This window comes from Nymphaea colorata, unplaced genomic scaffold, assembly GCF_008831285.2.
Source record: "Nymphaea colorata isolate Beijing-Zhang1983 unplaced genomic scaffold, ASM883128v2 scaffold0577, whole genome shotgun sequence".
Lineage (NCBI taxonomy): Eukaryota > Viridiplantae > Streptophyta > Magnoliopsida > Nymphaeales > Nymphaeaceae > Nymphaea > Nymphaea colorata.
In genome coordinates, this window is record NW_022205083.1 from 10,001 (window position 1) to 32,114 (window position 22,114).

Here is a 22,114-nt window from a genome sequence, read left to right on the forward strand (position 1 = left end):
CCAGATTGAGTCTCAACTATTGGTAAAGCAGTCATACTTCCTTCGCCTAAACGAGAACTTAGTTTAGCGGCTCTTTCCAAAAGGCGGGAATGCAAATAAAAAACGTCTCCTGGATAAGCTTCGCGACCAGGTGGTCTTCTTAATAGAAGGGACATTTGGCGATAAGATTGTGCTTGTTTGGAGAGATCATCATAAATTATTAAGGTATGTCGTTGACGGTACATAAAATATTCAGCCAGAGCGGCTCCTGTATAAGGAGCGAGGTATTGTAATGTAGCAGGCGAATCCGCTGTTTCCGCTACCACAATGGTGTATTCCATTGCTCCCCGTTCCTGGAAAGTAGTCACTACCTGAGCCACGGAAGATGCTTTTTGACCAATAGCTACATAAACGCATATTACATTTTGACCTTTTTGATTGAGAATAGTATCTGTAGCTACTGCTGTTTTACCGGTCTGTCTGTCCCCAATAATTAATTCTCGCTGACCGCGTCCTATAGGGATCATCGAATCAATAGCAATAAGCCCCGTTTGAAGAGGCTCATATACGGAACGTCTCGAAATAATACCTGGAGCGGGAGACTCAATTAACCGATATTCAGAAGCTAAAATTTCACCCCTCCCATCAATAGGTTTAGCTAGGGCATTTATAACACGACCCAAATAAGCCTCACTCACCGGTATCTGAGCAATTCGTCCTGTTGCTTTCACGGAACTACCCTCTTGTATCATCAAACCGTCACCCATTAATACAACGCCAACATTATTGGATTCCAAATTCAGAGCAATACCTATCGTACCTCTTCAAACTCTACTAATTCACCTGCCATTACTTCATCAAGACCATGAATACGAGCAATGCCGTCGCCCACTTGAAGTACGGTACCAGTGTTCACAATCTTTACTTCTCTATTATATTGCTCAATCCGTTCGCGGATAATATTACTAATTTCTTCGGCTCGAATGGTTACCATTAGTATCTCTTAATTCTTTCTAGGAAGCAAAAAAGGAGAAAAATAATACCTATCCTATAGTAGAAGGACTAATCGGTTATTTCTTTCATGGCCCCAAGTATGCCAATATTAGCACCGATGGTGCGTAAATGTAACTCGCCGTTCAAACAATTATTCAGAGTTCCTAGAGCCCCTTGTAAGGCTTGTTGGAAAACTCGTTGTTGGACCTGATTAATCGCTCTTTGTTGTTCGAAATGAATGCTTTCGTTTTTGTAATTTTCTAATTGTTCCAAATTCTGATAAGCGGCATTAATCAAATTTATCTTTTCTTGTTCTATCTCAGAGTATCCATTCACTCGAAACTCTTCCGCTTCCCTTTCCACTTTCTGTAAGCGAGCCCGTGCTTTTTCAAGCTGCTCAACGGCTCCTCCGCATAGTTCTTCTGAATTGCGAATAGTACTCAAAATCCTCTGCTTTCGATTATCTAATAAATCACTTAATGAAAGTAGATTATCTCCCCATCAATTCCACAACTTCCACGATCTCTTCCCGAACCGAACATGAATCTTTCGATTCATTTGGCTCTCACGCTCAATTAAATTACTTATACTTATGGGGCATTCCCATATCTCTTTCTTAATGAGCCTACCCTCTCTTCTCTGTTCGTATTCCAGGATATAAAAACTGATACAAGAAAACCCAGGATCTCTGGAGGGCTCTTCTGACCAGACCAAAAAAACTTGTAATTGTCAGCAAAGTCGTTTCTTTTATTTCTTCACATCCAAAAGAATTCTTTCTCATTTTATACACATAGGTCGTCGATTCAGCATTAGATAAAAAGGAAGGGGCGAGGTACCCGTTTTTCCAGTCAATGGTTCAAATCATTTTATTGATATGAGTGTTCTATATCAAATAAATTCCCAACAAAATGATTTATGCATTTTGAAACCATCTTATCTTGTACTAACGCAGTGGTAGAAAGAGTACCGTGTTGTGCTTAGACTTCAAACAGTTCAGCTTTAACCATGTTAACTAAATGGTCTCACATTATTGGTTAATAGAGAATCCAATTTACCAACGAGTCACGAAATGCTATGGTTCTTACATAGGACTTATTGATTTATTCAGAAGTAATTCGTTGAGATCGTGCACCTTTCTCTATTATTAGATTACAATAGCAAAATATAAAGTGCAGCTGGTTGGTTCCAGCCTATTCTTGAAATACACAACTCGCACACACTCCCTTTCCAAAAAAGATCAATACACCAAGCACTACACTTAGATTTATTAGATTTGTTGCTAAAATATCGGTATTAAACCCGAAACTCCCGGCGGATGGCCAGTGACCCAAAAAAACGAAAGAATCGGTTAGATTTTTCATATGCTCTCCTCTTATCTTATGGATAGGAATAGGACTAACAAAATAAAAAAAGATTTCCTTTTTTGTATCACTTCACTCCTTATTTAGATCCCCGATAAGACACTTATGAAGTCCCAAGTCTCGTGTCAATTGCGACATACCCTCCTAAAATAAATAAAAAAGGGAAAATGCTCATTCATTGGACTAAGGGCGGGAAAGAAGAAAGCGAGCGGAAGCGGATCCACTAATTCCTCAAATCAGTACTTCCCCGGAGTATTGGATCAAGGAAGAAGTGATTGTAGGAGTGAAGTGTTGAGTTGATATAATTTGAAGAAGCGAAGTGGCAGGGCCAAAGCAAGAAAAGAAGTACGTATTTTTCACATTTTCACGTTTCTAGGATTACACAAAGGGATTAGCAAATAAAAGTGCTAATGCCACGACCAGCCCGTAAATTGTTAAAGCTTCCATAAAAGCCAGACTAAGCAATAAAGTACCTCGTATTTTACCCTCTGCTTCTGGTTGTCTAGCAATACCTTCTACGGCTTGGCCCGCAGCAGTACCTTGACCGACTCCGGGTCCAATAGAAGCAAGTCCTACGGCCAATCCAGCAGCAATAACGGAAGCAGCAGAAATTAGGGGATTCATGGTAAGCTCCTCACAACAAAAAATGAAGAAATGGTTAATGATATAATCAAATAAACCAATGAATTCTTATATATAATTAATGTTATTATTAATGTTATATATTTATATTATATATTAATTAGTTACATTACTTATTATTTCATATTCCATCACTAAGATCCATACAACTAAACTAAGAACTCCGAACCCAATTTGAGTTAAGAAGTGATGTGATGATATTTGATATTACTGAATCATCAGAACTACTTCAATATCTCGTTTTTATTCACTATCCAAGTCTTTGAAAATCCATATTAGTTCTTCTATTTCTTTGTTCCGAACCCACTCTTTCAATTCCTCCCTCCTTCATCTTCTCTATATGCATTCATAGGCTTAACTTCATATTCAATCCACATATACAATAAAGTCACAGACGAAAAAGGGAAGAGCTTATATATCGTAATCCATATAAATAAAGTGGAATCTATATCTATTAAAGTGGAATCTATATCTATATAATAGAAAGTTGATGGGGAATGAAATAATATAGATGGGTAGTCCATATATATGAATATCTACTATCACATATACATGTTTTCTTCCATAATGTAAACCATCGCCATCTTATTTCTATTGAATCGGATCGGACCCTGGAATCATCCTTCTAAGCATACACCGGAGTTCACATATAATATGTAATGTAGCTCGGCCCACCTAACCTACTGAATTTTTCATCTGATTCGTGAACTCTTTCTTGTCTTTGTCATTATCTCACATGGATACAAACGAAGAGATTCATCAAAGCGAATCATCCCATATCAAGATTTGATTGATTGATCCAACTCCTCTTAATTCCAATTTTGGTCAATTGTTGAATAGAATGGAATGAAATAGCAACGGTTCCGCAGAACATAGTTCTTGTTGTTTCGTCGCGCGTCCCAAACGGATAACAATTATTTATTATCCAAATTATGAATCTTCGTAATTGACTGGGCAAATAAAGGCGATGTATGACATGAATAGGAAAAAAGGGGGATCTTAGGAAAAATTGGGAATCTCCCCCTTTTTTTTACAATTCCGTAGTGTAATACGTAATATAATAAATATTAATATCGTACATATATATCTGTTCCTACTCTATATCATACATATCATAAATATAGATTGATATATCAATCATTTCCTCAAGCGGGTATCTTGAGCTACCCATGAATTATTTATTGGAATAAGATTCATGGGCTTAATTTTGAATTGATTGAAATGAAAAAAGAAAAAGCGACTGTTTGAACTTTGAAATTCAAACAAAGCATTATTTCTTATTTCTTATTTGTACTCAATGATGACCTTCCATGGATTCACCTATATAAGCCGCGGCTAAGGTTGCAAAATGAGAGCTTGAATACCGCTTGTGAATAATCCGAGGAACATCACAGGTATAGGAATCACTAAAGGTACTAAAGAAACAAGAACAACAACTACTAATTCATCGGCCAATATATTCCCGAAAAGTCGAAAACTAAGTGATAAAGGTTTTGTGAAATCTTCTAAGACATTAATTGGTAAAAGTATTGGAGTTGGTTGAATATATTTACCGAAATAACCCAATCCCTTTTTAGTAAGGCCTGCATAGAAATATGCCACTGACGTGGGTAAAGCTAAAGCAACAGTAGTATTTATATCATTCGTGGGTGCAGCTAACTCCCCATGAGGTAACTGTATGATTCTCCAAGGTAAAGAGCACCTGACCAGTTAGAAACAAAAATAAATAGGAACAGAGTTCCAATAAAAGGAACCCAAGGACCATATTCTTCTTCTCCAATTTGAGTTTTGCTCACGTCTCGAATGAATTCAAGAACATATTCGAAAAAATTCTGACCGTCGGTCGGGATAGTTTGTGGATTCCGAACGGCTATAGCGGCTGAACCTAATAAGATAGCAATTACGACCCAGGAAGTTATAAGTACTTGGGCATGCACTTGGAAACCCCCTATTTGCCAATAGAAATGTTGGCCTACTTCCACGCCGGATATCTCGTATAACCCCTTTAGTGCGTTGATGGAACATGGTAGAACATTCATATTACCCTCTGACAGAAATGGAACTTAAGAAGGAATTATTTTGATTCAACCATTTATACTAATTTAACTTAACCATATATTTCAGATATTAATTAATGAATTAATCACGTAATATATCCCGGCAATGAAATCTCCTTTTTCACATTCAGGAATAGTAAGAATAACCGATTCAATGAATCTCTGGGTTTCCCGAAGCGAAGTAATTGACTTATCTTATTATTAATCAACGACTTCTTATATAGCTAGAACGTCCCTGACAAATTGCGGATACTAATTTGTTAAGAATCAATCGGATGGAAGCTATAGCGTCATCGTTGGCTGGAATCGGAATATCTGCGAGATCTGGATCACAATTTGTATCGATTAAACAAATAGTTGGAATACCCAAAGTGACGCATTCTCGAAGGGCCGTATATTCTTCTTGCTGATCAATGATGATTACAATATCGGGTAACCCCGTCATATATTTGATACCGCCCAGATATGTTTGAAAGTGAGATAATTGTCTCTTCAATATTGCTGCATCCCGTTTCGGGAGACGACTGAGTTGCCCCATCTCGGCTCTCACTCTCAAGTCCCTGAACTTCTGAAGCCTCGTTTCCGTAGTGGACCAATTCGTTGACATACCACCGAGCCATTTTTTATTGACATAATGACACCGAGCCCTTATTGCAGCTGATGCTACCGAATCAGCTGCCTTATCTTTCGTACCAACTATTAGGAAGTGTTTTCCTCTACTTGCTGCGTCAAAAACTAAATCACAGGCTTCTGATAAAAAACGAGCAGTTCTCGTAAGATTTGTAATATGAATACCTTTACGCTTTGCAGAGATGTAAGGTGCCATTCTAGGATTCCATTTCCTAGTACCATGACCAAATGAACCCCCGCTTCCATCATCTCTTCCAAATGGATGTTCCAATATCTTCTTGTCATTTATCCCCACACTTCCTCTAAAAAAAGAGACGAGGTACCCTGAAATAAATAATTGTTCCAATGGAACCTTCTACCGCGGGTTAACCGTTGATACACGGTCCAAGCTTCATTATGAATTCCTTTACCCTTGGTTTCGATATTCTCTTTATTAACAAATGACCATTATATTAGCTTAGCTAATAATGAATCCGCTCTTATGAACGATTGGATTAGATCCCATAGCATAGAATGGTTGTTCTGATGTATTATGGAAACTCTTTGGCTTTGGGATGCAAGAACAAAATAATTCTCTGTGGTGGAACAGAATATCTCTCATTTCCCCCCGAAAAATTCTTCTTTTGTATTTCCAAAGGAATGTTGTTGTATTCCCTTGAACGGTGAACGAATCGTTTGAATCCGGTACCAACGGGTATCATCCCCCCAGAACAACATTCTCTTTCAGACCTTTCAACCAATCAATACGACCCCGGAGAGCGGCTTTTGCTAAAACTCGAGCGGTTTCCTGAAAACTAGCTTCTGATATGAAACTTTGAGTATTCAGAGATGCTCTCGTTATTCCCAATAAGACGGCTCGGTAACAATAGCCTCTTCCAAAGCACGACCTGCTCGTTCTGCTCGCAACAATCCGATTAGTTCCCGGGTGAAAAAACATTAGACATTCCATCTTCTGAAACCAACACTTTTGATGTTATTTGTCGTACAATAATCTCTATATGCTTATTATGAATCTGTACCCCCTGGGATCGATAAACCTTTTGGATCTTATTAACCAAAGAAATACGACTTTGCGCTATGGTGAGTTCAGCACCAATCAGGAATCCCCAAGGAATTCCAAGAATTCCTGTTATATGTTCGTTCCAACCTTCAACCCTTTTTCTAGGTTCATCGATATTGAATCAATCGAACGAACTTCTAACACTTGTTCAACCTTTGGAAGGCCGTGAGTTATATCACCAGATCTCGATTTTTCATATATAAATGTAACTAATGTATCTCCTTCGTAAAAGATTTCTCCATAATCACCATGAACGGTTGCTCCTCGGGTCGCCAAATAGGGTTTAGCTGATCTTATTATGAAAGAGTCAAGATAAACCATTATAACTTGACCAGATTTTATGCGTGTTCCGTGTTTGGATAGACATACATTTTCACAAATAAACTGTCCGAGGCTCATTATTCTGGTTGTGGATGTCTCCTCACAATAATCGTGAGGGAGAAAGCACGAACCGAATAGATTAAAAATGATGTCACTGCATGGATTTGCATTAGAGATTCTCCCGTTTTCGTCCACTAAATAATACTTAAGTAGTTGGAAAGTCTGTTTTGGATTATTATTATCCAGTATTAAATATTTATTTAACAAGATCTCATTATGAGTTATTGAATGATAAGATGGGGAAAAATTATGAATTTTAGGTACAGTACCTAAGGGACCCAACAAATTAAGAATTGGAATCGGGGTATCCTCTTTTTCTTTAATTGATTCTTTGGTCACATTGTGATATTTCGAAACATTGATGCGAGAACAATTAGATGATGAAAAAACTATAAGAGATTGGCCTTCTTTATTTCTATTAAGAAATGTACGAACGGTTCCTTGATGTTGACTAAGTGATTGAATTTTAACCTTGGAAGAAAAAAGATTGGTATTGGCGCAATATGACCCAGTATCAGGAATCACTGAACCTGGTCTATCATTCCTCTTTCCGGTATACAAAATAGGAGACTTCACCAATTCAATTCTTATGAAATATCGAATCAGATCATTTGCCCTTACTTCAGCAGAAGAAGCCTGAACCTTTTCTATAGAACCTTTCTGTCTTGGTCCAAATTCAATACTAAACAAGTACGAACCAATTGAATACTTGTATGGGAAATTCCTCGAATTGGTTTGCCATCCCCATAAAGGATATAATTGACAACTTGGAGTCGCAAATTATCCTTTTCCTGTAACATATCCCCAGGGAAAAGCGTTACTAGATTTATCCCATCAGCTATTTCATATGTCACTACGGGTCGTACTGAAACAAAATATTTTTTCTTGATAGGTGTGATCCGTTGGACATAGACCCAATTTTTCCCTTCCCAATTTTTCCCCTTTGATCCCTTATCCATTTTTTTTCTTGCTCCTGGTGGTATCAAGATCCCAATGTGTCGGGATATCTTATCTGTTTCTCCAGGAAAATGGATACCTCCAGAAAAGATTTTCAGTTCAATCTTTTTTTTTTTTTTTCTATTCGGACCAATCCACCTATTGGCTTCTTGTATTAAACGTAATTCGTGTATCTACTCCAATGATACTATTGTTCCGTACCATTATGGATGAAGACCCGGGCAAGATATGGACTTCTTCGGGAATGACAAAAAATCGATCTACTTTCATTTGGTATTTCGGTCTAGATTCTTTTGGTCTTCGATACTCAATCAGACCCTCTTTTTGACGATTGAATCGACCTCTATGATGCCATATTTGGTAATTCCCGAACTGCTTCTTCTGTATCGTGGATCGTCGAAATAAGCAAGAATACTATTTCTACGTAAAATACCATTTGCGGGTATTTCAACCGTGATACTAGTACTAGAATGAGGCGTTAATTCCTTCTCCCGTTCCGGATCATATTGGAATGGTATGATGAATCTATTTCTTCGCCTCTTCGCCAATAAATAAGAATTCTCTTGGAGAATGGCGGGATATATGAAATCCCCATCACCTTTGGATATGACTCGCTCAGATCCTGCTGCATAATCAGAAATCCTTCGCCCTTTTCTCGCCAGGGGATCCGAGCCAAACAATTTGTGTCTCACTCGATTATTATTCACCGAGAAGTCAGAAATGGATCTCTCTTGGACAGAAAGAGATTGAACATTCATTTGATCTTGATCCTTGTGGAGTGAAAAAGGCACTAGACTGGATTTGCACGGACCCCCGATAAGATCCATAAATGACTTGTTTTGGGTAAGAAATGAACATTACCGTGTGTATATTCAGGTGCATGGTACACACCGGTACTCCAATGCATTTCTCCTCTGAGTCAGAATAAATATGTTTTCGAACCCTCTCTTTAAAATGGAAAGTGGATGTTCCAGCACGAATCTCAGCAATCACTTGTTCTGATTCCACATATTGATCATTTTGAACCAAAAGAAAACTTTTTGGTGGAATATTCACACTATGTATAATATCCTGACTCTCAATAGTCACATATAGGTCTACATAGCAGAGAAAGGCAGGATGTCCATGACGTGTGCGTGTGGGATGAACCAAATCCTCATTGAATTTGATTTTTCCATTAGAAGGAGCTCGTACATGTTCCGCAGTACCACCTGTGAATACTCCACCGGTATGAAAAGTTCTTAATGTTAGTTGAGTCCCTGGTTCTCCAATGGATTGACCCGCAATAATACCTACTGCTTCTCCCAATTCAACCAGGTCACCATGAGTGGGACTCCGACCATAGCATAATCGACAGATCCAAGATGCACTTCGGCAAGTGAAGGGAGTTCGAATATATATTGGCTGCGCCCGAGAGGTCATGAATCGATTGACAAGCCCAATCCCAATATCTTGATTTCTGGTAGCAATGCATCGTAGACCTAGATATACATCGTTTGCTAATACGCGACCTATTAGCGTTTGGATCAAAATTCTTTCCGTCATCCCCTTTCGAAGACTCACGGAAATACCTCGGTACTTCCACAATCCGTTCTACGTACAACAATATGTTGAACTACTTCAACAAGTCTACGCGTGAGGTATCCAGCGTCTGACGTTCGTACAGCAGTATCCACAACTCCTTTGCGGGCTCCGTAGCAGGAAATTGTATATTCCGTTAAAGAAAGTCCTTCGCGTAAATTGCTTGAATGGGTAAATCAATCATTTGTCCTTGGGATCTGACATTAATCCTCTCATACCTACTAATTGGTGGACCTGAGATGCATTTCCTCTAGCTCCAGAATAGGACATTATATGAACTGGATTTGAAGGATCAGTCATCTTAAAATTAAGATTCATTTCTTGTCTCAAATATTCACTTGTGGCATACCATATCTCGATTGATTGACGTAATTTTCTACCGCATGTACATTCCCATAATGATGGTGCTTTTCCAAAATCAAACTTTGTTGTTCAGCATCTTGGACTAACCATCTCTTAGAAGGTGTTGTTAAAAGATCATCAATTCCTAATGAAATGGATGTAGCGGTGGCTTGCTGAAACCCAGAGTTTTACTTGATCCAGAATGTGTGATGTATAGGCTATTCCGAAATGATCTATTAATCTGCTAATAAGCCGTTTCATGGCAGTTCCATCTATCACTTTATTGTGAAAGACCAGATCGGCCCGTTCTGCCATAAGTACCTCCATATTCTGATGAGTAGGATTCGACAATGGGTTGAGTCAGTGATACTAAGACTTCCTTTCCTCGATCTTGATTCACTTACAAATTCAGGAATTATGATACTAGTTGAACCAGACCGAACTAGATTCCGAGAGATATCACATATCAGGTACCATATGAATAGGACCGACAAAACCCCTGTACGGCTTCTTCTATTTCTCGATAAAAGGAAATATGGCCAACAGTAGTTCGAATGTATATACAAAGCATTCCTTTTTTTACACTTCTTACTACTCGATAGTGATCATAAATCTCATGATAAGTGCCCAAAGATTCATATTGAACTTCGATGGGAACTTCTCTATTTATTGAGGCAATGACACGTTGATCTAGTCGCCACCGTAGCCATAAAGTACTATATAAATCGATCCCTTTCTGCCGATAAGCCCCAAGTGCATCGTAGGAACTACAAAAATAGGGTTCTTTCCCTTTCCTATACTCATAATTACTATGATCAATTCTTTCATTTGGTAGTTTCTGGGGTTACATGGATTATACCTATTTGCACAAATACCTCTACGATTCCCCATCGTTAATACATAGAGCCCCATAAGCATATCTTGAGTGGGTACGGAAATGGGATCCCCAATGGCTGGAGACAAGAGATTCGTATGAGAAAACATAAGTAAACGAGCTTCTGCTTGAGCTTCCAAAGATAAAGGTACATGAACAGCCATTTGATCTCCATCGAAGTCCGCATTGAATCCCTTACAAACCAATGGATGTAAACAAATAGCTCGTCCTCCACTAAAATAGGTTGGAACGCCTGTATGCCTAATCTATGCAAAGTGGGTGCTCTATTTAGCAATACAGGATGCCCCTGCATAACTTCTTGAAGTATTTCCCATACAATGGGTTCTTTTCCCGAATTTTACTTTTAGCAAGTCCTATGTTGGAAGCAAGATGTTGTCTGATTAGACCACGAATTACAAATGTCTGAAAAAGCTCTATTGCTATTTCTCGAGGTAATCCACATTGATGCAGTGAAAGCGAAGGGCCTACCACAATGACGGAACGACCCGAATAATCGACCCGTTTACCAAGTAGAGTCTCGCGAAATCTTCCCTCTTTGCCTTCAATTACATCTGAAAACGACTTGTAAACTTTATTGTGACCGTCCCTCATTGGTTGTCCGCGGATCCCATTATCAAGAAGTGTATCTACAGCTTCTTGTACCAATTTTCCTGACACATTACTAATTCCCCCGGCGTAGATCTACTTGTTGTTAATAGATCGGTAAGAGTATTGTTCCGATAGATAACTCTTCTATAAAGTTCATTAATATCTGAACTCATTGATTTACCCCCATCAATCTGAATGATTGGCCTCAACTCGGGAGGAAGAACTGGTAATAGGGACAAAACCATCCATTCTGGTTCTACATTTGTTCGAAGAAAATGCTTAGCCAATTCCATGCGTCTAACCAAAAAATCTTTCTCCTCCCAATTTTCTATCTTCCCAGTCATTCCCGGTTGATCCTTCTTCTCCCAATTCCTTCCATTCCACCAATGAACGATCTATAATAATTCGCAAATCCAGATCGGCTAATTGTTCTCTGATAGCAGTAGCTCCGGTAGATATTTCTCGATTTCTAAATGTATCGAAGCCTTGGGTAGTAAAAAAAAGTGGGATACTGTATTTCCGGGATTGGATTTCATATTCGAATGAACCTCGTAATCGTAAGAAAGTAGGTTTTTAGCTATGGCCTAGCAAAAGAAAAATTGGGATAGGTTCCTATAGGATCTTCCCCCCCCCCTAAAAATCGGACGTGAAGGTTTCCTCTCATCCGGCTTAAGTAGTTATACCAAATAAGGGGAACTTCCAAATTTTGCTCTAGAAAACCCCACAAGGATCTACTCCTTACTCAAGTTCCCAGTGAGGACCAACCCTCATTGATTTGATTTCATTCTTCCCTTTACTTCCTCAATTAGTCATTCAATTACAACATAAATGTGAAATTATTGAGTAGTCTACTTCCCTTCGAATGATGAATCCCCTTAAGGAATACATTGAAACTCACAAAGGATTTACTTGTCTATATATCGTTCCGTTCGATCCTTTAGGTCCCTACTTTACCTCGACGATTATGCCATGTTCTTCCTTGAAGCATATATGCGATGGATAGACTCCTGTAACCGTGCCATCATATTTCATTTCTAATTGCTTAACAGAATTTTTTTATAAATTTAGAATTCTAAAAGGAATCTAATGGCTAGATCCACGAAAGAACATGAAAAAAGTTTAACGAGGTACAACTAGCAATTCCCTATTACTCTCTTAGGGAGTCGACCATGGATTAATTCCTCTTTCATTTGGAGGTATTGAATACACCCACACCCAAAATTCTGAGCTTCATGTTATTCTTACCAATAGACATGTCAGAGCTAGAGGCATCCCAATCGGATTAAATAGGATGACAGTTTTTCATTCTGAATCTGTAAAATCGTAATTTCGATCAAATCACACATCGCAGTATACCAGGCCTTCTAATTCCTTAAGAGGTTTATCTGAAAGATTCGCGATATAACTAGGAAGACGTTTCAAATACCACACATGAGTCACCGGGCATGCTAGTTTGATGTATCCCATTTGATATCTTCGGATCCGAGAATCAACAGATTCGACTCCGCATTGTTCGCAAATTTCGGTTCTTCTTTTCACCCCCGATCACTCGATAATTTCCACAAGCACAAATTCCACTTTTTATAGGTCCAAAAATTCTTTCACAAAACAACCCATCTTTTTCCGGTTTATTGGTTTGTAATGAAAAGTATAGGGTTTTGTCACCTCTCCAACTATCTCTCCATTCGGTAGGATTTTGTTGGCCCAAGCACGTATTTGTTTAGGAGAAACTAATCCAATTCGAAGTTGTTGATGTTTATACTGATCGATCATAGAAGAAAAATTATGATTCATTCCGATCAAACTTCCTTCCTATTCATCTGGAAGTTTTTCTCAGATACAAGGAAATGATTCAGTTCCAGAGATAAAGATCGTAGTTCGCGAACGAGCAATCGAAAGGATTCTGGCGCACCCTCAGGATTAGGTATTGTTCCCCCAACGATCGTGGTACCAAGTACTTCCTGACGAGCTCTAATATGATCGGATTTATAAGTGAGCATCTCTTGTAAAATATGAGCAACACCAAATCCCTCTAGAGCCCAAACTTCCATTTCTCCTACTCGTTGTCCACCTTGCTTAGCCCTTCCCCTAAGGGGTTGTTGTGTAACAAGTGCATAATGACCACTGGAACGTCCGTGGATTTTATCATCAACTTGATGAATTAATTTTAACATATAGGACTTTCCTATTATAACAGGTTGTTCAAAAGGATCTCCTGTTCTTCCATCAAATATTCTGCTCTTTCCAGGATACTCGGGTTCAAATACCCATGGATTTGCTGTTTGCTTACTGGCTTCATATAATTCAGAAAACACTAGTTTTCTCGAAGCCTCTTGCTCGTATCTCTCATCAAAGGTGTTATTCTATAATGTCTGCCCAGCAGGTCTCCCGCTAACCCGAGCGAGCATTCAAACATCTGTCCCACATTCATTCGCGAAGGTACTCCTAATGGATTGAATACCATATCAACAGGTGTTCCATCTTGCAAATAAGGCATATCCTGTCTAGGCAAAATTTTTGAAATGATACCTTTATTCCCATGTCTTCCAGCTACTTTATCGCCCACTTTGATTTTACGTTTCTGTGAGATATATACACGAATCATTTCTGGATTATAAATGGAACCCCCTTTTTCTGGCCCCACCTGACATCAATAACTCGACCTCTTCCGCCTATAGGCAACTTTAGACAAGTTTCTTTTGCAGTGGATACCTGAATGCCAAGTATGGCTCGTAATAATCTATCTTCTGGAGCATAGGATGATTCTTTCGCTGTCTGAGGCGTTAATTTACCTACTAAAACATCACCAGTTTCTACCCAAGATCCCAGCATCACAATTCCATTTCTGTCTAAATTGCGGAGTAAATAAGGCTCTAAATGAGGTATTTCATTAGTGATTCTTTCAGGTCCTTGGCTTGTCACATGAGTCTGAATTTCATATTTCCGGATATGAAAAGAAGTATAAATATCGTCATAGACTAGACGTTCACTAATGAGTACGGCATCTTCAGAATTGTAACCCTCCCATGGCATATAAGCTACTGATACATTTTTCCCCAAAGCGAGTTCGCCACCAACCGTAGCCGCACCATCCGCCAAAATTTGCCCCTTTTTCAGGCATTTACCCCGATGAACCTGAGGTTTTTGATGCATCCAAGTATTCTTGTTGGAACGCTGATACATAACCAACGGAATGCTTATAGTGTCCCCATTACCTGATAAAACGATCTTTTCAGCATCGGTATAAATGATCTTTCCCTCGCGTTCGGCTATAGCCGAACCCCCTGAATCGAGAGCCGCTTGGCGTTCCAAGCCGGTTCCAACAATACACTTTTCGGACTGAGAAAGCGGAACTGCTTGACGCTGCATATTAGAACTCATTAAAGCCCGATTCGCATCATTATGCTCGATAAAAGGAATGAGAGAAGCTCCAATAGAAAAATATTGGAAGGGATAAATATTTCGAAGATGAATCTGTTCCCATGCAATAGTCAAGAATTCTTGACGGTATCGAGCTGGACCAACTTCTTCTTCCTGAATACCCCGAGTCAACGCCAAAGAATTCCCGCCGCCACCATATAGTATTCATCTCTACTCGGGGATAAATAAACCATCTGTTCTTCTTTGATCTCTCAGATATTTCATAAAATGGGGTCTCTATAGACCCCCAATCACCAACCCTTGCATGAATAGCTAAGGACCCAATAAGTCCAACATTGATTCCCTCGGACGTATCAATTGGGCAAATACGCCCATAGTGACTAGGATGGATATCTCGTATACGAAAACTAGCAGTTCGTCCTGTCAATCCCCAGGACCCAAATAACTCGATTTTCGCCCATGAACTATTGTGTCAATGGATTAGTTCGATCCAAGACTTGAGATAAAGGGTGTAGGCCGAAAAATGATTCATAAGTTGTTGTTAATGGAGTTGAAGTTACCAAATTACGAGGAGTCGGTATTAATTATGCCGAATTGCTCCACATATAGTTCCCCGAACCACATTTTCCAAGCGAACCAAAGCCAATCCGAATTGATCCTGTAACAGATCCGCTACAGAACGAATACGTTTATTTTCAAGTGATTCATATCGTCGAGTGTACCCATTCCAAATTTCATTCCGATCAAATGATCGGCAGCAGCCAATACATCTCGTGGTAACAAAAACGTATTGTTCTGGGTATATCAAGATTCAGTCTCTGGTTCATATTTCGTCGGCCAATCCTTCCTAATTCACATCTTTGTTGAAAAAATTTCTTTTGTAATTCTTTACATAAGGACTCAGAAAACACCGGATCACCGCCTACACAAGCAAATTTTTGATAAAACTCTAAAATGGCATTCTCCTTTGAACCAATCTTTTTTTCTCCTTCTCGTTTGGGAAAGACAAGAAAATTTCAGGGTAGCAAACATTGTCTAGAATTTCTCTTAGACTTGAACCCATAGCTGATGATAGAACTAGAATAGAAATTTTTGTTTCCTGCTTACACGGGCCCATATCCTTTCTTTCTATCAATCTCTAATTCTGATCTTCCTCCCCAATCTGATATTATGGTGCCAGTATAGACAGAAATTCCGTTATGATCCAATCCTGTACTGTAATAAATACCGGGACTTGCAATATTTGATTGATGACAATTCTGTAAATTCCATTTACTATAGAGGTTCCCAAGGAATTCATTAGAGGAATGTTTCCAAGCAATACGGTTTGTTCTTGCATATTCTACCGGTTCTCCAAATTAACCCCGCCGGTACATATAACTCAGAGGAATATGTAATTGATTCATACACAGCATCTCTTTCTTTATCAAAGGTTCCACCAATTGATAAGATTCCCCAAATAATTGAAATTCAATTTCTTGATCTGTATCTTCAATTTTGGAAATTGATGAAGTTCTTCCATCAAGCCCTGATCAATGAACCTACAAAATCCCTCAAATTGGATCTGACTAAATCCAGGTATTGTAAACATTCCCTCATCTCCACCATCCCGGAGCATCTTTAGTTTCCCGTTTTTCGAAAAAATCCCATTATTGGCTCACTCTTTACCGAACCGTACGGATACAGATCGATCTAGCAATGATGGAATGTATATTCCGTTTACTGAATCACATGAAATTTTATTCAACCCAAACACATACATATATATGTTATATGTAAATGGAATGTATGGGCGGAGGGAGAAGGAGAATTTGTACTAAATTCGAGCAACAGATGCAAATCTAAATGACTCGATAAAACATTCATGGAAACAAGTTGGATTCTGCCACTGATACCATACCTATGGATACCATACCTATGGATACCATACCTATGGAGTCTTATTACTTATTAGAGAATATCAAATGGTCTATTTGATCCAATTTCTTTGTATATCTTCTACCTTTTATCTATCAATTATGTTATGATATTATGATCAGATCTGGTTAGGTACCAGAAAATGGATTGATTCGGGATTTGATCTGTTCTATATCTACTATATCTATGTTATATAAATGATAGAGAGACAGAATAATCAGAACATTAGAAAAATCCGGGTGGCTTTTATTTTAGCACTTAGCTCGTTGATTCCGTTGTTCAAAAGATAATTCACACAAAGGAGGGATCTATTTCGACCATTTCATTTGAGTTGTTAGTAGAATACAATTGCAGTACGTACGTAAGAGGAGTTGTATCGATGAAGTAATGCGAAGCTAGCTAATCTCGCTAGCCCATACTTTATTGCAGTTACACTTGGATATATATTTCGTTCGTGCTATATCATGAATTTCTATTCCAAATGGATCATGATTGACTATAAGGGTGTGTAAGCTATCTTACTGTTTGGGGTTTACATAAACACATAGTTGTTATTATAATTAATTGGAATTGAATTGGATTGATTTTCTTCTTATTACATTAAAGTAAAGCATTTGGAGATCAAAAGAACCTTTCGTAAATTCACATTCACATTCGTGAAATAGTTAATGGTTCCAATTAAGTATTAAATGACTGTGACTGGAAATTTATTCTTTATTTTCTTTTATTTCAATGCAATCAATAAAAAGGGAAGTTTTTAGGTCTTATGTTGAGATACTATACAATAGATCTAAGAAAATCTAAGAAAATGATCTCAACTAGAGGAAGAGTAAGTTGGGTAAAAAGATGGATAGGATAAGGAAAACAGAATTGGAAGATGCAAATCCAATAAAAACCAATGATTCAGTAACCCTCTCCAAAAAGAGTATTTACGCCCATTTATTATTTCTTTTTGGCGGCATGGCCGAGTGGTAAGGCGGGGGACTGCAAATCCTTTCTCCCCAGTTCAAATCCGGGTGTCGCCTGATCAACACAACAAATGGCTCGGAATCCTGCTTCGCTGATATAACTGGCCTGATTCTTGCCCGGTGGACGAAAAGGACCGTTGATACTTTATTTATTTATCTTCAGAATCCGCTTCAAAATACGCAGGTTCTATGAAAGAAGGGCTGTAAATCTTTGCTCCGAGGATCCAACTTATAGGAAAGACTATAACTATCAATCTTTCCGAATTACCATACCCTACCAATGCCCACTGTAGGGTCTCCTGATTCAGTCGTGAATTAGATCTCGCTTAGATTCGCCACGGGGGAAATCCTAGGGTTGTGGAGAGGGCTGAAGATACTTTGTATACAGGCCGTACTCGCGATAGGATTTCAGTGCTCAGCCAGTCATTCAATAGTGAATGGTTAACTGGCCCCTATAGAAGAAAGTAAAAAAAGAATTTTAATTTTTCTGTGGTAACCCCCGCAATGTAGCAATGTAATAGGGTGTCTACCGATTGTTTCACAGAAACAGAGATAGTAAGGTTTAGCTTAGGGAGAGACAGTTATCCATCTTGATGGTATATATGTAGATATATTTTCCCTATGAAACGCAACAAAACAAAGAATAGATCTTACTATTACGACATGTTCCATTCCCCTAGTAACATCCCCTTGATACTTCTAATGGGTAACGTGTATCTGTTGCGCTTGTGCTTAATTCTTCCTCACCACAAATCAATCCTATATAGGAAATAGAGACTTGTTACAATACAAGCGGATCCATTGGATCGGTTTGTCAATAGCTTTAAGTCATAATCTCTTTTTTTGACTCTGCACCCCCAATTCCCCTATTATTATTTTAGGGATCAATAATGTAACAATTCCTTCATATTCATCGAGATAGGGGGCATGATTCACATGGATATAGTAAGTCTCGCTTGGGCTGCTTTAATGGTAGTTTTTACGTTTTCCCTTTCACTCGTAGTATGGGGAAGAAGTGGACTCTAAGGGTACTACTAATTGAGTGTAATTGAGTTGAGTAATCAGCTTGTATCAATTGTTTAATTTCATAATTAGATCGTTTTATGTTTAAATAAACATATCTTCCATCTCAAAATTCCACAGAAATTTAGTAATTAATTACCTTTCATTTTCATTTAACCTTTGGATCCGCTATCTCAATTATTCCCGCGTTCGTATTTTGAAAATCAAAGCAACTCCCCTGATAATGATAGAAAATTGATTTTTTCTAATCAAATTGATTCCTCCAAAATATTCCATTTCATTTTGATGAACCCGTTCTTTCTTACCATAACATTAACATCATTATGGCATAACATTAACATCATTATGGATATTACAATGAGGAGCAACAATCCCTATTTGATTTCTTTCCCTCTTTACTGTTCAAAGGGGAGTCGTTCTGCTATTATGTAGAGTAGATACAACTTTATACTGTAGGCGACGAGAGGCTACGCATAAGAAAAGAAGAGCGCCCGGTGATCCACATATACTTACCTTAGACTCCTGGCATTTGATTTATGCTTTATCGCCTCACCATCAGGGTTCAAGCATGAAAAAAGGTCTACTACCCCTTTTCCAGATACGAATAACTTACCATAGAACTCCTTGGATCGTCTAGTACAGATCATCCAATTCACAATTCTTTCTTTTCTTCGGAATTTAATTCTAAAAAAAATTACTTGCCTTTCTTTTGTATATGCACATACTACTCCTCCACTCTTTCGCAATAGTTAAATTAATTAGTTCTACTACTTAATTTAATCAAACAAAAATCTATCCTGATTACTGATTATCATTATGAAAGTTATTAACTTAATGAAAGATTAATGAAAGAGAAACCTATGAATTAGTACAATTCAGTTATTAACGTTAGATTCTTTCGGATTCATCAAAATAAAAACGAATGGATGGGTGGAGCGAAGAGATGGAATGGGAGTGCTATTTGAATCTATATATATATTATATATAATATGTGATAATGAATTTATGGATTTGCATCCACATGTATGTATGTAGATTGATTTTAAATTGATCTCTATCAATTCCATATTCCATATCTTCATACAATAGATAGTACGGTAGAAAGGTTCATATAGTTCTCCCCACCGTACTATCTCATCTATTGGATACATACACCGAGGATTCAATCCAGTCTGCTCATTTCATTTAAGACTTGGAATTGTCATCCCTTTCTTTCATTTATTGAATCATTTTTAAAAGAACTAAACTAATAAAATTAGACTAACTCAAGTTTCATTCAAATTAATCATTTTGACTGACTGTTTTTACGTAGATGATAAGTAAAAAAGCAGTAGGAACTAGAATGAACAGCGCAGTAGCAATAAATGCGAGTATATTTACTTCCATAATCTCATAATTTCATTTTATTTTGCTTCGCAAGAAATCGGGATCTAATCCCATAGAGATGATCAATCCTTCTCCATAATTTGAAATTCAATGGGATTAATTAAATCCTGATAATACTGAATCGGATTCTAATATCATGAATAACAATATCTGATCTATCAAATCAATTCATCGTCGAGAATTGAATAGTATAACATAGGAAGATCTTTTATCCATACTGAATCGAAAAATTGCATTCCTGACCCCCACCCAAGAATCCCTTTGAATTTCTCATATTTTTCTACTCTTTCGTTCCTTTCTATAACCCGCCGTCCTCATTCTTTATAGAATGATATCATATGAATGAGGTTCGACCAGTATTCCATCCGTCATAGATCCAAACAGTAGAAGTGAACTGGAAAACGAATTAAGTTCTAAGCTAAGTTTTGTGATGACCTAATCTTCTTGAAAGACAGAGAAAAATGAAAAAAAAAGATTATTCGTTCTATTTTCTATTCTCCACCCCCAGAACAGAAAGACAGGATCTTTGATTGATCTTTTATTAGTATTCGTATCCTCCTTCCTTTCCTTAATTCAGACGTATAAATCGAGAATCCAGCGTGCAATTTGGGCGAGATAAAGAGATTGTCCCCAATTCAATTAGTAATTGAGCTTACCTTGCCCGATGATAAATGTGAATCAGGATCCTTCCACCTGGAATTAGACACTGCTCTTTGTCTCCTCCCCTTCGCAGAAGGCGGAGAGATGAATCAATCGATTCATAGGATCCCAGGTCGGTGCGGGACTGACGGGGCTCGAACCCGCAGCTTCCGCCTTGACAGGGCGGTGCTCTGACCAATTGAACTACAATCCCAAGAAAATGAGGTGTACAGCTTACATTATTTATTGTTTATTTTGATTTTATATTTGATTTTATTTCATCGAACCATAACCGTATAGATAGATCATATAAAAAAATACGACGCCTGTAACGGATATACTGATATACATATCTACATAGATAGAAGAGAAGATGGATGGATAAATAGCAAAGCAACCTGTGGTTATTGCCAAATTGACTGACAATCCATCTTTCAATGAAAAAGGGCTCTTTTCTTTTCATCTTTTCATTTGATTTCTCGGATTGGCTGAAAATAATTCAAAATAATTCATAGATCCAGATTGTTAGAAACATCAGAACATGGAGGAACAAATAGAATCAAGTTGACTCTTTATTCCTCCATATCATCATGTATTTTTGGAGTACGGATTGGTTATATCATCCTCAAGGATCGGTGAATTCTTGGGCCGAGCTGGATTTGAACCAGCGTAGACATATCGCCAACGAATTTACAGTCCGTCCCCATTAACCGCTCGGGCATCGACCCAGGAAGATCAATTGTCGGTTTATTGATAATTCATGGTCAATTTTTCTTTCGTCGTACCCTACTACCCCAGGGGAAGTCGAATCCCCGCTGCCTCCTTGAAAGAGAGATGTCCTGAACCGCTAGACGATAGGGGCACGCCACCCGATCGCCATCATACTATATCATAGTATGAGTAGTTTTTTGGAATTGTCATGTCAATATATGAATGCTAGGATACGACAACCTTTCGTGCTTTTGTGATTCCGTATACATATATATTAATGTAAGAAATTTCTTTATTGTTCATTCAGGAACCTTTCATTACATTATATTTATATATTCTTATATAACATAACAATTCTTATATAACAAAGATGAATTATATATCTATCATAATCAAAATAATGGAGTATAGGGATGTCTTGCCCGACAGAAAAGTCAAACCCATTCATTTAATTTTCACTCATTGATTCGCGCATCATTAAATATAATAGACATAGACTGTTATATTACTATTCATTTCATATATGTATTTATATATGTATTTAATTGAATTAACTATTCATTGTTCCTGAATGAGCCCCCATCTGTATATGTATATTGTATATATTATATACAATATATACA

At 37.9% G+C, this 22,114-nt stretch overlaps 2 non-coding genes and 6 pseudogenes across 2 annotated transcripts; 1 reads left to right on the forward strand and 7 right to left on the reverse strand.

Moving 5' to 3' along the window:
* Window positions 1-4,241, reverse strand: part of LOC126409570 (ATP synthase subunit alpha, chloroplastic-like) — a 5,626-nt pseudogene extending 1,385 nt beyond the window's left edge.
* A 28-nt stretch (window positions 4,242-4,269) lies between these two features.
* Window positions 4,270-5,128, reverse strand: LOC126409571 (ATP synthase subunit a, chloroplastic-like; annotated as a pseudogene).
* A 23-nt stretch (window positions 5,129-5,151) lies between these two features.
* On the reverse strand, window positions 5,152-5,947 carry LOC126409572 (30S ribosomal protein S2, chloroplastic-like; annotated as a pseudogene).
* A 412-nt stretch (window positions 5,948-6,359) lies between these two features.
* On the reverse strand, window positions 6,360-7,757 carry LOC126409573 (DNA-directed RNA polymerase subunit beta''-like; annotated as a pseudogene).
* A 2,595-nt stretch (window positions 7,758-10,352) lies between these two features.
* LOC126409575 (DNA-directed RNA polymerase subunit beta'-like) lies at window positions 10,353-12,039 on the reverse strand (annotated as a pseudogene).
* A 1,107-nt stretch (window positions 12,040-13,146) lies between these two features.
* Window positions 13,147-16,589, reverse strand: LOC126409574 (DNA-directed RNA polymerase subunit beta-like; annotated as a pseudogene).
* Window positions 16,590-17,718: 1,129 nt separating this feature from the next.
* Window positions 17,719-17,789, forward strand: TRNAC-GCA (transfer RNA cysteine (anticodon GCA)). Its single transcript has one exon. It is a non-coding gene; the product is annotated as a tRNA-Cys (tRNA).
* A 3,131-nt stretch (window positions 17,790-20,920) lies between these two features.
* On the reverse strand, window positions 20,921-20,994 carry TRNAD-GUC (transfer RNA aspartic acid (anticodon GUC)). Its single transcript has one exon. It is a non-coding gene; the product is annotated as a tRNA-Asp (tRNA).
* Between the last annotated feature and the right edge of the window lie 1,120 nt (window positions 20,995-22,114).